Source organism: Peromyscus californicus, unplaced genomic scaffold (assembly GCF_007827085.1).
Source record: "Peromyscus californicus insignis strain IS unplaced genomic scaffold, ASM782708v3 Scaffold_10__1_contigs__length_136768540, whole genome shotgun sequence".
Taxonomy (NCBI): Eukaryota; Metazoa; Chordata; class Mammalia; order Rodentia; family Cricetidae; genus Peromyscus; species Peromyscus californicus.
In genome coordinates, this window is record NW_026294391.1 from 93,917,921 (window position 1) to 93,932,897 (window position 14,977).

At 37.5% G+C, this 14,977-nt stretch overlaps 1 protein-coding gene across 3 annotated transcripts in view; it reads right to left on the reverse strand.

Annotated features, from left to right (window-relative positions):
* The window catches only part of Trpc5 (transient receptor potential cation channel subfamily C member 5), a 257,436-nt gene that overhangs the window by 140,489 nt on the left and 101,970 nt on the right, over positions 1-14,977 (reverse strand). The window contains exon 1 of one of the 3 annotated variants that reach the window (XM_052737613.1): positions 4,302-4,334. The exons of 1 other annotated variant lie outside the window; for it this stretch is intronic. The gene's annotated coding sequence lies outside the window, so the exon portion shown is untranslated. One more of the 3 variants, XM_052737604.1, reaches the window with a different exon arrangement.

The window sequence follows — 14,977 nt, forward strand, 5'->3', positions numbered from 1 at the left end:
CCCTTGTATTAAGGCTGGGGAAGGCAATCCAGTGTGAGGAATAGGTTCCCAAGCCTTAGGGACAGTCCCACAAATAGACCAAGCTACACAATTGTCACATATATGCAGAGTGCCCAGGTCAGTCCCATGCAGGCTCCCTGGTTGTTGGTTCAGTCTCTGTGAGTTCCTATGAGCCCAGGTTAGTTGATTCTGTGGGTTTTCTTGTGATGTCCTTGACCTTTGGCTCCTACAATCCTTCCTCCCCCTCTTCAGCAGGATTCCCTGAGTGGGCTAATGTTTGGCTGTGGGTCTCTCCATCTGTTCTTAGGAACCTCTCTTAAGTAGCCACACCTATGGGCTAGAGAGATGGCTCAGTGGTTAAGAGCACTGGCTGCTCTTACAGAGGTTCAGTTCCTAGCAAGTATGTGGTGGTTCCCACCATCCATAATGAGATCTGGTGCCCTCTTCTGGCCTGCAGGCATACATGCAGGCAGAACACTATACATAATAACTAAATAAATCTTTTAAGTAGCCACACCTAGGCACACTATGTGCTGAGAATGAAACAAATGTCTCTTTCCTGTGTTACCTGTTGCTATACAGGTCCATGCTGATGTTTAAAGACTTGCTACGTTCTTTGAACTCTTCTAGATCCCACAATCGGAGCCACCTGACTCTCAAAGCTTTTACCTCACTTCAGATAGATAATGTTCTCGTCTCCATATGCTTGCTACTAGTCTCTCTTCACCCTTATTCAGGTGATGATGGGAGTGTCTGGAGTCTCTTGAGGATCTGTTATCAGGAAGATTCCTTCCTGTTGCCCTTTACCTTAAGACTTGCCAGATTGCTCTTCATTAACCTAAGGCAAATGTTGGGGTCTGTTCTTAAGTAAAGAAAACAAAATCAACCTGTATTTCATGCCATTCTGCCAGTAAGCCCCATTGCCAGTGGAGTCCCCCAAGCATGAAAGATTAAGACTTCTCTAACAAGCTGTCTCAGAGGGCTTATCATGTTCCCTCTTTCCTTTGATGCTGGCCAGAGGAGTTTGTCTAATGGCATCTGTGACATTTGTGGGCTTAAATCATGTGATTTAAGGAGCTAAATCGATGGACTGGGCAGAAGGCCAGAGTACAAAGTCGACTTGCCAAATCCCAGCCCAGATCACTGTCCAGTACAGGGCTTTTTCTGTGAAGAAGACAGTCTGGCTTTCCACCTAACTAAAAAATGTGCTTTGTCAGAGGAATCCGGTATCTGCACACTGGTTAGACGGTGGCCAGATGAATTGGGGCTTTACTCTGTGACCTCTCACCATTATCGATGCTAAGTGTCCAATAGTATATGCCTTCACTGACATTCTGGTGCAAAGAAATTTAATCTTACACATTTTTGCCACCTAAGGTATGGATACCTGACAATGAATCTTATTATATGTCAAACACTGTAATGTCTATAGTGCAAATTTCATCGGTCAAAGCCCTATTGTGAAGTAGTCAGAGGAAGGTTGTGGGGTGTTGATTGTCAGAGCATGTTGGCTTCTTTCCAACTACCATTTTGCTCAATTCCTAGCTTGATTTGATTGATGTACTCTTGGATTTTTGAGACAGGACCTCACTTGCAGCTCGGGTAGACCTTTGACTCACTGTGCTGCCTTAGCCCCTCGAATGGTAAAATTGTAGATAGACTCACCACTCTCACTTCAAACTTCCTAAACATTAAAGTAGTAACACGAGTCTTTCTCTATCAAGTTCATGGGACAACTTTTCTGCAAAATGTTCTACAGGTCATCTATAATATGCTCCAGCCAAATGAAAAGATTCCTATGACAATGTCCTTGTTTTTGACTGTGTGGTTAATGAGCACCTGTACTGATAGAAAACTAATCTCTCTCTCTCTCTCTCTCTCTCTCTCTCTCTCTGAAACCACATTCCTACAATTTTCAGTTCCCAGCACTAGTTCTCTCTAGAGCAATGTCCAAAAAACCCATTTTTTTTCTTCGACTGATGGCCTGGAAATATTTGATGTCAGTAATCATGCTTTCCTCTGTCCAATTATTTCCTTACCTGGAATTAATAGTCTGTTTCTTAACGTTATGGTAGTAACCAATCATTTTTGATTACGTTTAAGGTCTACTTCATGAGATGGAACCCATACCTGACATAGCCTAAGTGGACAAGAACCTATGACTAGATAGATCATGGGCCCTAGTGGAAAACCCAATAATATTATTCTGCTAAAGAAACATAGCAATAAGTGATTCCCAATGACATATTTCTATACCAATAGATCAGAGCATCTCTGGCTCCTCATTGGAGAAGCCAATGGCCACATATTGTTTGTTTACTATTTAAGCACTTAGCTCTTTCAGTCTAAATATAAATACCATATGAACAATAACTTTACAATCATGTTTATTTGACTATTCTCAGAAGCTGATACATAGTAGGTTCTCAATAAATATGCATGAAAATGTTACAGAACATTGTGGTAGGGATAAAGATGGGGAAATGCTCTGTTGGCAGAACCTTGCTTTTGTTTGTATATATATCCCCACCATAAAGCCATGCCCTTATGCAAGAAGCAACTCCTTTACCATATGCAGAGTCTTAATTACTATAAAGCTAAACCAATATTGGTATTTTTTTCTTTGGAGAGGGATAAAGCTAGATTTGGGAAATTAATGTAATTCTGGCCAATGAGAAGATCTGAAAGCTTATTTCCTTTTTTTTCTTCCCAAATGTTGTCATTTGCATGTGATACCAAAGACTTCAGCAGCCATTATGTGCAGAAAGCCAAACATTAAGGGGTGCAGCCCACATGGTAAGGACGCATAAGTTAGGCCTTTGAACTAGTCCCCAGGAGTCCTCAACTTCTGCACTTTCAGATGTTCAAGATGATAGCTCCCTTTTGCTAATCTGCTTTTATTCAATTTTGTTAAAAGAACTAAAAAAAAAAACCCACTCAAATGATATCATTTTCTCAAATAAAAATTACCAAAATGAAACCTCTTAGAGATAGAAAATCTAAACAATAGTTCTATTAAAATACTCTGAAATATCTACCTATTAAAAGATGATTTTATATCTGTGTATAGAACCTAAAAAAATACACCTGATTTTCTTGATATTAAGAATATTTTAAAAAAGAATATTTCAGATCACAAAAAGAATGAGCAATCTCAAATTAATTCTGTGGGCCAGAATAAATTAATGTTCAAACTTAATAAAAATGCCCTTAAATAAAAACTATATACCAATTTTAATCATGACAAGAACCATCAAGAATTCTAAATAAAATATTAAGAGTCAGTACTCATTTACTTAAAGAACCTAAGTAAAATTATAAAGAAAGTAAAATAATTTTATGAAATTTATTATTCCAAATGAATAATAAATCCAACAATTTATGAAATATTAAACTCATAGCCATTAAAATCCAACAACAACATAAAGATGGTACTGTAAGTACTGATATTCAATTTTTAAATTCTAAGTAATATATTGGGAAGCACATGAAACTATTATGAATATTTGGACAGAAATAAAAAGTATATTTATATACACAGAATATACATATATAAGAAAATATCCAAGAACCTAACAAAAATCTGTTGGTAAGGTGACAAAATACAAGAAAATTATTACTATCATTTAGAAATTTACATGAAAACATCCAGTTCATCATAGGAACATCATGTCAGGATTCTTGAGAATAAATTTAATAAAAAGGGATACTACTCAGGTAACAAAGTTATTGGAGAGTATAAAATAAGGTCTAAGGGAATAGGGAAATACATTATTGAATAGACAGATTTTTATCTACAAAATACAATTTCTATATTAGGGTATACATTTAAAAAGGTATCAATATTCAGGATTTATACAGAACTGGGCAAAAGTGATGTTTAAATGGAATGATAAATGTATAAAAAATTATATGAAAATTTTGAGCAAAGTGAAGAAAAGATACCATCAAAAATAGCACAATAAGGAATTCCAATTGCCGTTCCACTAAACATCAAGCAGCCTGACAGAAATGTCCCTGTGTTACACTCCCAGACCTAGCTCTGTTCACCCAGCACAAACATTGGCCTAGTCTGGTGAGTTCCCTAGAACCTTGCTTGCTAGCACCCTTCCCAGTCTGCTAGGCTTCACTCTGCTCATGCACTTTGCGAACTAGTTTAGCCATGGCTGCCCCAGATTCCCACCCACCTGCACCATCCCCACATTACCAGAAGGCCCAGTTTGAGCTGATCATGCAGCCCAGCCTGGTGACCAACTTGGCTTTCTTCCTGCCTTCTCACTTCTCACATTTCCCAGGCCTACCTCGGAAAGCACAGCTAGCTCAGCACCCAGGCAGATCCAGCAAGAAGTCACATTTGCATGTTTCCTTGGTTACTGCTGAATTGGAATCACACCCTCTCCCTCCAATCAAAAATCAACACTGAGTCTCTGAAGGATTGACCTATCAACATTTGATAAATAAAATGAATCTATACATTTGAGAAGTACTCAAAGATACTAACTGTAACTTCTAAGGTAAACATTAAGAAAATAACAAAAGCCAGGCATGGTAGCCCACACCTTTAATCCCGGAACACTGGAGGCAGAGGCAGCAGATTTCTGTGGTTTTGAGGCCAGCCTGGTCTACATAGTGAATTCCAAGACAGTGAGAGCTACATAGTGAGACCCTGACTTAAAAAATGAGAGGGACAGAGACAGAGAAATAGAGAGACAGAGAGGAACAGAGACAGAGAGAGAGAGAGAAGTAGAGAAAGGAGGGAGGGAGAAAATAGTCAAAAAATACCCAGGAAAGGAAATGAGAAAAGCAGGCCATGCTGAATTGGGGAAGAAAGACTATGGAAAACAAATGGAAAATAAGTATTAGATATGCAGAAGGCCAGTGATTACAACTTAAAGGATTTGGACAAGGAAAATGAAAGATGAGTTTTAGGATGTTAGGAGGAGAAATCTAGTCAGCATTTGGAACTAAGCACTGAGAACTACAGAGATAGAATCCCCAGCAAGCAGTATATTGTTCAAAGGTTCTTAGCTTTTGCTGTACATTAGAACCACTTTAAGAGTGTTAAAAAGTGCCCATGCCTAGGTCACCCACCCCTTATATTAACATTTTAAATTAGCTCCCCAAGTGAGTGTAATATGCATCTGAGACTGGTCACTATCATTATACATGGTACCTAGTGCTGTTGGTAGTGAATGTAGTCATCATAGAAAACAGAAAGGATTAGAACTGTTGAGAAATTTTCTATAGAGGATGGAGAAAGGCCCAGATCTCTATTTTCAAGCACAGTACCCATGAACCACATATGATTATTTAAATTTAAAGAAATAATTCAGTCCCTCAGTTGTATGGCCACATTTCATTTCACTTTTTTATTTTATTTTTGTTACTAGTTAAAAATTTTCATTTATTTTACATCCCGATCACAGTTTTTCCTCCCTCCTCTCTTCCCATCCCCTCCACCTCTCTTCAACACCCCCCCCCCCCCCCCCCCCCGCCCCATCCACTTGTCCTCTGCCTCTTTCAGAAAAGTACAGGCCTGGCATGGGTGTCAACTAAGCATAGCACATCAAGCTGAGGCAGGACTAAGCTCCTCCCCCTGCATCACACTGGGAGGGGCAATTCAGCTTCAGGAATAGGTTCCCAAAAGCCAGCTTAAGCTCCAGGGACAGATCCTGATCCCACTGCTAGGAGCCCCACCAACATACCAAGCTACACAACTGTCACACACATGCAGAGGGAACAGGTTGGTCCCATGCAGGCTTCCTAGTACCAGCCACATTTTAAACACATAATAGCCACATGTAGCTCCTGATACTATACTGGATGCTGAAGAAATAGAACGTTTTTATGCTTGTTGACCTAAATGCTTCTTTCACTTCTGAAATGTCTATAGCAAAGAAGACTTTTTCAATTCTAGGAAAAACGCACAGTGTATATGATCAAATTTGGGTCCTTTAATTTGTATAACACATTTTTATGGCTTTGGGTGTGTATATACTACATGTACTCACGTAGGATATTTCTTCTACTTGGTAATGTCCAGGAAAGTTTTGTCACACCACTGGCAGCTGGATTAGATCAGTACTATTCACTTTCACTAGAGTGAACACGTGAGCAAAAATATTTATTTTCTCCCTCAAGTCACTCAGCTGCACAGGGGACTTTAAATCTGTTGCTCAAAACTCATTATTACTATGTCTTCATGCTGTTCTTTGAAACAGGGCAAAGACAGAAAGCAATGACACCATTGTAGATAATAAAAGGCAGTGTAATTGGTTCAAAGTCTTGCATCTGGTTATTAGCTTGCGAGCTGCTTTTATCCTTGATTGTGTAGGTCATGACAAATCAGTGTCTGTCTTCTTTCGCTGACCCCTTAACTTCGAAATCTGAAGTGACAATGTTCACACAAGAGTATATTGGCAACATCTCTTTAAATGGTGCAGAGAGACTTCTTAAAAATTGTAATAACAATTCAAGAATATGGGCAAAAGGTACATGGGAGTTCTTTAGATATTTTTTGCAACTTCTCTACATCTATGAAATGATTTCAAAATAAAAAATTAGAAAAATGTATGCATATGATCAAATTGTGAACACTTTCTCAAAAAAAAAAATCAAATGATATTTAAAATAACCCTTTCTCTTTCCCCTCTGTGTGTTGTTAATGTGTTCATTCTTAACACAGGTTTTCCTACGCAGTGTTTTTACTTAATATTTTGTAGGAACTTTTCATACATTGCTTTCTACATTAACATTTCTGTATCTCCATCCTTCTCAGCACCATTTTCCCTTGTAGGAGAGTGGCCTCGATTTAAGACTGAGATAATGTGTTTCATACTGTCACATACTAACACTAAAATATCATGTTAAGTGGCTGTATGATAGTTCATTAGTCTTACACATGATTATTCTCCATTTTGAAGACACTTAAGGTTGCATCCATTTATGTCCATTATTATAAATTAGCATTTGATACATAGATACATTTATAAGATCTTTACATATATTCACAATTTTTTCAATATAGCTTCCCAGAAGTCGAATTACTAGGGTAATTTTTTAAAAACTCTTACTTCATACTGATGAATGTCCTAATACTGGTTTCCTTTATCAACAATGGCTTCTAAGAGGGGAGAAAACACAAGAAATCCCAGGAAACAGCTTAACCCTGTTTTTTTTTTTCATGTTCAATATGAATGATAGTTCAAAGTTCTATCTTTCTCAAATGTTCCAGGACTCCGTGCTGCTTTAACAAATGGACACTTTGTCATGAATGAAATACATTTGAGAGTTTTCAACATATGTCACTTTCATCTCATGAAGATGAAACATTTCAAGCCCTTCAGCTGATGGCCTAGACTAGAGCCTGGGTTGAATGTTTAAGGTTGGGTAGTATTTAAATAGACAGCTGTAGGAGCTGTGAGAATATCTATTGTATCAGAAGTTCAGGATAGGAATTTACATTGTCTTGGATAAGACTACATTTGAAAAGAAAGGAAATAATATAGGAATAGGTGAGATGCATCCAGCTATGTGTTGGAAGATATTGAAAATCTAGTTGAGAAGCTAGGCATTGGGAAGCCCTCTTAAGTTCTTAAAGAAAAAGAGATCAAGAAAGATGTATAAAGTGATTCCAATAGCTGTACCGATGGAGAACTAAGTTGTGAGAGAATAGGACTTTTGCTACAAATGAAGGGAACCCATCTAGAATGAATGACAATTTTAGAGTTACTTCAAAGGAAGAATAAAACAGGACTTGATAACAGACTAGAGGACATGAGACATAGGAAGAAGCACAAGATAAAATCGAAGTCTAGTCTTAGGATTGAGAGGATTGCTTTCTGAGTAACTAAAAAAGGCCACACAGTAGGCTGATTACCAGGTTCCTAACACTGTCAAGGTAAACTGAGTTTCTGTTAAAGAGATTCTATTTCTTCCTGACTTCCATTATTACTTCAAAGATGCTTGTTTCATTCTTTTGGCCTTCATTTGGCAGTGGATCTTTACATTTCTCTTTGTTTCTCTGTCCTGAAGGGTTCTGCTGAGTAATGATCTTAAATGCTTAAATGTACACAGGAAGTTCTGCTGATTGCTCCCTCACAAATGCAATCGCCTTCCATGTAACTGCTTTGTAACTTTCTCATTTTGCATATTGGATTCTCTAAAACCAGGTCAACCTTGTTCTTACTCAAAGAAGTTTAGTTTCATACAAGATTATGTTTCTCACAAAACGGTTTACTTCTTTCCTTCCTTGCCTGGCCCAACACGCAACATTTGAATTTGGGGTGTCACAATAGTATAGCATCAAAACCAAAAGATAAAAACACATCACAGTGACTTAGATGGAAAGATTAGTGTATGCTGCTATGTGCCAAATCATGCAAATAAAGAGTACATTCTAGAAATGGTTCTAGTCTCAGCTCTTCACTCACTTGAAGGATGAATTCAGCTAAGACTTATGTCTCCATTGTCTTCACTATAATTTGAAGAAGATAAAGAAAACACTTGTTAAGATCAATGCCAGGCCTAAAGTCAACTACTCATTAATGTAATAAATGTTTTCAAGGCATTAGCAACATTTATAGTACTTTGAGTGCACTGGGTTATATGCAGCACCAAGTGAGGGCATAATTGTCAGTCATTTACATACTTGATATAGAATGGCAAACAAGATAATTCAACCCAAAAGATATGCAGCTTGAAGGCCAAACTATCAATCAGTGTATGCCTTTCTTACTGATTAAATATACTAGATAATCCAGATAGAATTCCCATTCTCCTGCACTGAGTTCAGTCAAATATCATGAGCCTTGTGCAAAAGTTAGAACAGAACTAGTCTAAAAGAAGGGGTTACTCTGATTTTCTGTGGTTTGTGACTATAGCCTTTCAGTGCTGACTTCCAGAAATAGCAGTCATTTTGCTCAGAGCCATCTTTTTTTTTTTTTTGCTCAGAGCCATCTTAATGGATCATTGTGACCTTTGATTTGCATCATAAAGGGAGCCAGACAAGGTCTTTCTTCTAGTTGAGTCTAAGTATTATTTTGTTGAAGAGATATTTCCCTCCTTTGTCCCTTTCAAGATTGAATATTATGCCTATTATCTCTATTATTAATGTAACTTATGTCGCTGGCTGTTATCCAGCAATAACTTCAGCATTTCTCACATGTGGATGGCAGATCACGTGTGAGTCAGAATGCTCTCTATAGGCCCCATATAATTACTGCTGTAGGCTTCTTCCATTTTTGGAGCATTTCACTTAGTTCTTCAATATGCACTCAACCTTATATACTCAACCTTATATAAATAGAAGAAATCAGCATGTACAATAGCCTGCTTACCAAGCGTTTTATATCCTGGCTCCTCCTCCTCCTCTTCTTCTTCTCGTGTTATATTTCTAGTTAGCTATCTAGTCTGTACCCTTTTCTCTTCATTAAATGATGACATAACTGTTCTTATTGGCTGCAAACTTTGGATTCTTTTCAGTTTCTTTCCCTCTCTCATGAACTGTTTCAGGTTACAGTTACCTTGTCTTGTATCTCCTGTCCTTTATTCCACCTCTTTCCTGTAGGGAAGTATCTTTTGTAGGTGAGATTGAGTCAATATGTAATATACTCTGATATGACTATAGGAAATTTTTACTATCACTTTAAAATACAAGTACAAGTATAAGACCATGATAAAAAGCAAGCCAAGTCACCAATGACATAAGTATATGCTAGTAGTCACTAAAGGACTAGGAGAAATTTATAATTAAAAACCCCAAAATAGGCAAAATTCTAGCCATGAGCTAAATTATTTTCCATTTGTGTACATAAATTAATGACTTCTGCATATTTCTTTCCTGACAGACAGCTTGGCGTACTCTGAACATCACCAGTGATTCATGGAGCTGTCACTTGACTAATGTCAGTTGACCTGAATCTCAAGCAGCGTTTAGTTAGTCACACTGTGCTACTACTTTTTGTAGTAAGCAGTTCAGCAAATGAAATTCTGTAGGTTTTGTAATGTACTGTGCACCATGGGACTTTTATTTATTTTCAGATTTTCTTGAATACTACTATCTTGGGATTTTGTGTCTCTCATTAGAAAAGTCCCTCTTGGCCACTTGCACTCCCAGTTGAAATGTCTCTAGAGTTGGCAGGTTTTTAATTCTCTTGGAGGTTTATAGTTACCAGTTTCTTTTGCATACATTGTCTCATTAATTCTTTCACTTATCTTTGCCTACGTCACAGAATCATCATCTGCCATGAGTATTTTTAGCATCACAGAAATAAATGACTCCAAGACTTCAGCACTAATAAGTGGCAGAATCAGGATCATAACCAAAATTTCCAGATTCCACATTTCAGGCTTTTTTCACCTACTGGAAGATTTTTTAAAAATGAAATACAGTGATTGAAACAGAAGCCTTTTTTGTGAGTTTTCTCTGCAGACATTCCAAGGCTCCACTTCATGTTGTGTTTGGAGAGTCACCAGTACGTCATTTAAGATCCAGAGAGGTTTTTGCCCTTGTGGATTTTTACTAAGTTCCATGATGCTTACACAATACATACACTCATACTCTCTTATTTCTGTAGAAGAGACCTTCTCCATTTTAGATTTCTTTACAGTTTAGAAAAACTGAGAAATTCAGAGGATGGGAACAAGTTTATTCATCCATTCCTTTCTAGAATAATAGAATTGATGTCAGAAACCTCTACCTATGGTAGGCAATAAGAAGTTGGCTCAGGTTTGGAGTTAGGAGGGGTAAGAAGGAGCTGGCAGTTATGAGGTCTGTGACATGGGTGATGGGAACCAAACCTGGGTCCTCTGGGATAGCAGCAGTGATCTTAACTGCAGCATCATCTCTCCAACCCTGTCATTCACTTTCTTCATGACTGCTGCTATGACTTGCTTGACTTTAGAATTGACCTGACTTGGGTGAAGGGTAGACATGACAGACACTCATTCAGAAAACCTGGGATTGAATGGGTCCTGTGCTCTGATGGAGATGCAGCGACAGCCTGGAAACTCAGCTTATTATATGCAGCGGTGTGAGGACACGGGCTAACTGACACTGGTAGGATTCGCAGTAGCGGAGCAACTCAGGCTGCAATCATGTGAAAGGAGGAAGCAGTGGTTGATAATTTTCCCACACACTGTCAACATCCATACTCAGACCAGGGGAGGGCCATTCTCTCCATTTAACTTGATGTTGGCTGTTAGCTTGCTGTAATTGCCTTTATTATGTTTAGGTATTTTCCCTGTATTCCTGATCTCTGTAGGACCTTTATCATGAAGGGGTGTTGGATTTTGTCAAAGGCCTTTTCTGCATCTAGTCAAATTATCATGTGGTTTTTTTCTTTCAGTTTGTTTATATGGTGTATTACATTGACAGCCTTTTTTCATATGTTGAACCAAACTTGCATCTCTGGGATGAAGCCTACTTGATCATGGTGGATAATTTTTTTGATGTGTTCTTAGAGTCTGTTTGCCAATATTTTATTGAGTATTTTTGCATCAGTATTCATGAGGTTTTGATGAAATTACACTGAATTTGTAGGTTGCTTATGGTAGAATACAGCCACCTTCACAATGCTAATTGTTTCAATTGAGGAGTGTGAGAGGTCCTTCCGTGTTCTAGTATTTTCTTCCATGTTTTAGTATCTTCTTCAATTTTATTCCTCATTGTTTTAAAGTTTTTTTTTCTGTAAGGTCTTTCATTTCCTTGGGTAGGTTTGTTCTAATGTATTTTCAGGGAAATATGAATGAGATTGCTTTCCTGATTTCTTTCTCAGTATTACAAACCCAAATTTCCTTATCAAGTCAATCATCCATACTTTCCTTTGGCTTTTCACTATGAGTTTCCTATTGTTGTATGAACTACTGTATATCCTTCACTTTTTAATTTTTTTTAGTTTTGCTACTATTGTAAACGTACCGTAAACTCATAAGGTTCTTAATGGTCTTATTATGGTTTTCTTCCTTCAAATTCTCTTCCTAAAATTAGTATGTTATCAAGAAGACAGGTAAGACAGATAGCCATCAGATCATGTGACCTTCCCCACTAGTGAGCCTGATACCAGAAGACACAGTTATTGTCTTGCATTCTGTAACATATTCTGATATATGAATATTTCAGAACTGACTTTCTGAAATAAAATATAAGAGATACATTTTCATTTGAGTATTTCTACTTTTCATTTTTAGTTTTGATTCTCCATTTGTATCTAATATATCTTCCAAGCACATACACTCTGGGCCAATGCTATTCTTATTTAGCTGCTTAATATTTGTAAAGGTGTTAGGTGACTAAAAGGCTTAATGTATTGCCGCTCACAGGAAATACTTTAGCGTCTTTAGAAGTGACTCTTAGAAATCAAATAAAAAAAAGACATCAAGATCTGTCTTAATGAACTTTGATTTCAAAAGTTTTAGTATAGATTTTGTTTTTGTAGAGTGAAATGCTTACGTGTGTATTTGTCATGATAGCCAAACACCCTGGTGAATACGGAGTGAGGGTAAATTAATTCTCTTCCTTACTTACTGACTTCTACAGTGATTCTAATTGCCAGACATAGAGGCAGTTGTATGATACAGATGGCTAAGTAGTTGATTTTTAAGTTTGTAAAGATGATTTTTCAATATAGTTACTATTGAAATTAAATTATATCAACTTACACTTAAATATGTAAAAACAGAGTGGTAACTTAAATATCAGATCCTATTTCTTTTTTGCTACATTTTAATGTTATTTATGCTTCTGAGGTTAATTTTTTATCATATCTCTGTAGCAGAAACATTACATATTTTTAATAGTTTAAAATTGGTCATGGGAAAAGATATTTGGGATTCTTTTATACCTTATGGCTTGGCAAATGCTTCAAGTCAAGGCTAGATTTATTATTTTTTTTTTGGTTGTCTAGAAGAAAGAAGTGGTGGAATGTTAACAATGAAGATTTAATCTTAAAAGAGTGTCTAGAAAATATTTATGCTTCTGGTCCAAATGAAGTAACAAGAGTTGTATTGAACCTTCTGCTTGAAACAAACAAACAAAAATAAGACAGAGCATATCAGTCAACGAAAGTGGCCACTGAGAGATGCGGGGGAAAAGGTGAGGAGAATTCTATAATTGTCCAAGCTTGCCCCCTTCAGGTTTCAGGCCAGGGTTCATGGAAAGGGAACAAAATCAGAGACTGCTGTTCTCTTTGTGATGAACAAACAGAGACGAAATGAAAAGGAAGACAACTGGAGGTCACAGGACAGACCAACGGGCTGAGGAAAAAAGAGCTCTGGCTATCTGCATAAGATTTCATGTCGGCATTAAGGAGGACAATGATCACAACATGTATGTGACAACACAACACACAACTAGAGAAAAAAAACAGCTTAGAGATTAAAAATAACATTACCCAGTCCTCATACAGAACAAAGAGTATAGATTTTCTGATTACTGTCTAGACTGGAAATTTCATGAATAATGGGTGTGAGTTGATAGATAAGTCTTGCCTTGGTAGCCTTCAAACTAAATCAGTCTCTGGGCTCATCTGAAAAATTTTACTCACAAGGTTAAAGTTTTGTTTCCAAGTGTCTTGCCTCTATGACAGACAAAGATGAATATTTTTAGGAATGTAAAAATGCTCAGCACATGAGACTAATTTCTTACATACCAGTATATAAGAAGTCACATGAATCTGATCCCCCACAAAAGCTATGAAAATTCTGGGAAAACCTGGCAAAAATGTTAAAAATTCTTTTCAGAATTCTGGAAATTAAGCAAAGCGTTGTAACTATCCAAGAAGCATTTATTTAAGAAAAATAACTCAATCTTGATAGAAATAGGAAAATTGTACATTCCCCAATCCTGTAACACACTCTAGATTTATGGTAGCCTTGAAATGCCGTAGACCTAGAAATACAATAATTGAAAAGTTCTGAATCCTTGTAGTAACTAGAGAGAACAGAATGGGTTTCAACCTCTACAAAGACCCACCCAAAACAGTTGTGTTTGTCCTGCCTGAAAAAAATCTCTAGGAAAACTCTAGTCCCCTGACGTATGTCCATTTTAATACTACTCCAGAGGTTTTTTAAATTGAGAAATTCTCTTAACATTTATTTTATTTTTATGTGTGTGTTTTACCTATGTGTATGTCTGTGCACCACATTCATGTAGTGCTCTCAGAGGCAGGAAGAGGGCATTGCACCAGATTCTCTGGGAATTGAAGTTAAAGAGGGTTGTAAGCAGCCATGTGGGTGCTGGGAACAGAACCCAGATCCTCTGCAAGAGCAGCAAGTGCTCTTAACCACTGAGTCATCTTTCCAACCCCATGAATTAGGAAGTTTTTATTTCTATGTTGTCTATTAAAAATTAGTGTCTGGCCGGGCGGTGGTGGCGCACGCCTTTAATCCCAGCACTCGGGAGGCAGAGCCAGGCGGATCTCTGTGAGTTCGAGGCCAGCCTGGGCTACCAAGTGAGTTCCAGGACAGGCGCAAAGCTACACAGAGAAACCCTGTCTCGAAAAAAAAAAAAAAAACCAAAAAAAAAAAAAAACCAAAAAAAAAAAAAAAAAAAAAAAATTAGTGTCGCTTAAGGAAATGCTATTCCTTTATGTATCACCTTGTGAGTATGGCATGAAAAATGAGTCAAATGTGGAATTTCGACACAGAATTTTTATCAAAAGATGTATAGTCTAAGACACACACATGCATATACGTGTGTATGTGAGCATGTGTATGTATATCTTAACGGAAGTTAACTCACTTGGGCTGACACTGCTTCATATGAGAACCACTGAATACCAAAAACCCCAGTAGCTAATCCAAGAAACATCCTTTCAAAGGGTTGGTCAGGGTAGTCCAAGTGATTCTCAAAACAATATAAGTTATCAATGTAGCCTGTGGTTGCCTCTCAGCGGATGAGGGTGGGCCCCTATTGCTGAAGACACCACCCTTTCAGGACACATGACCCAGATGACTTGAGCTGGATCTGATCTGAAAG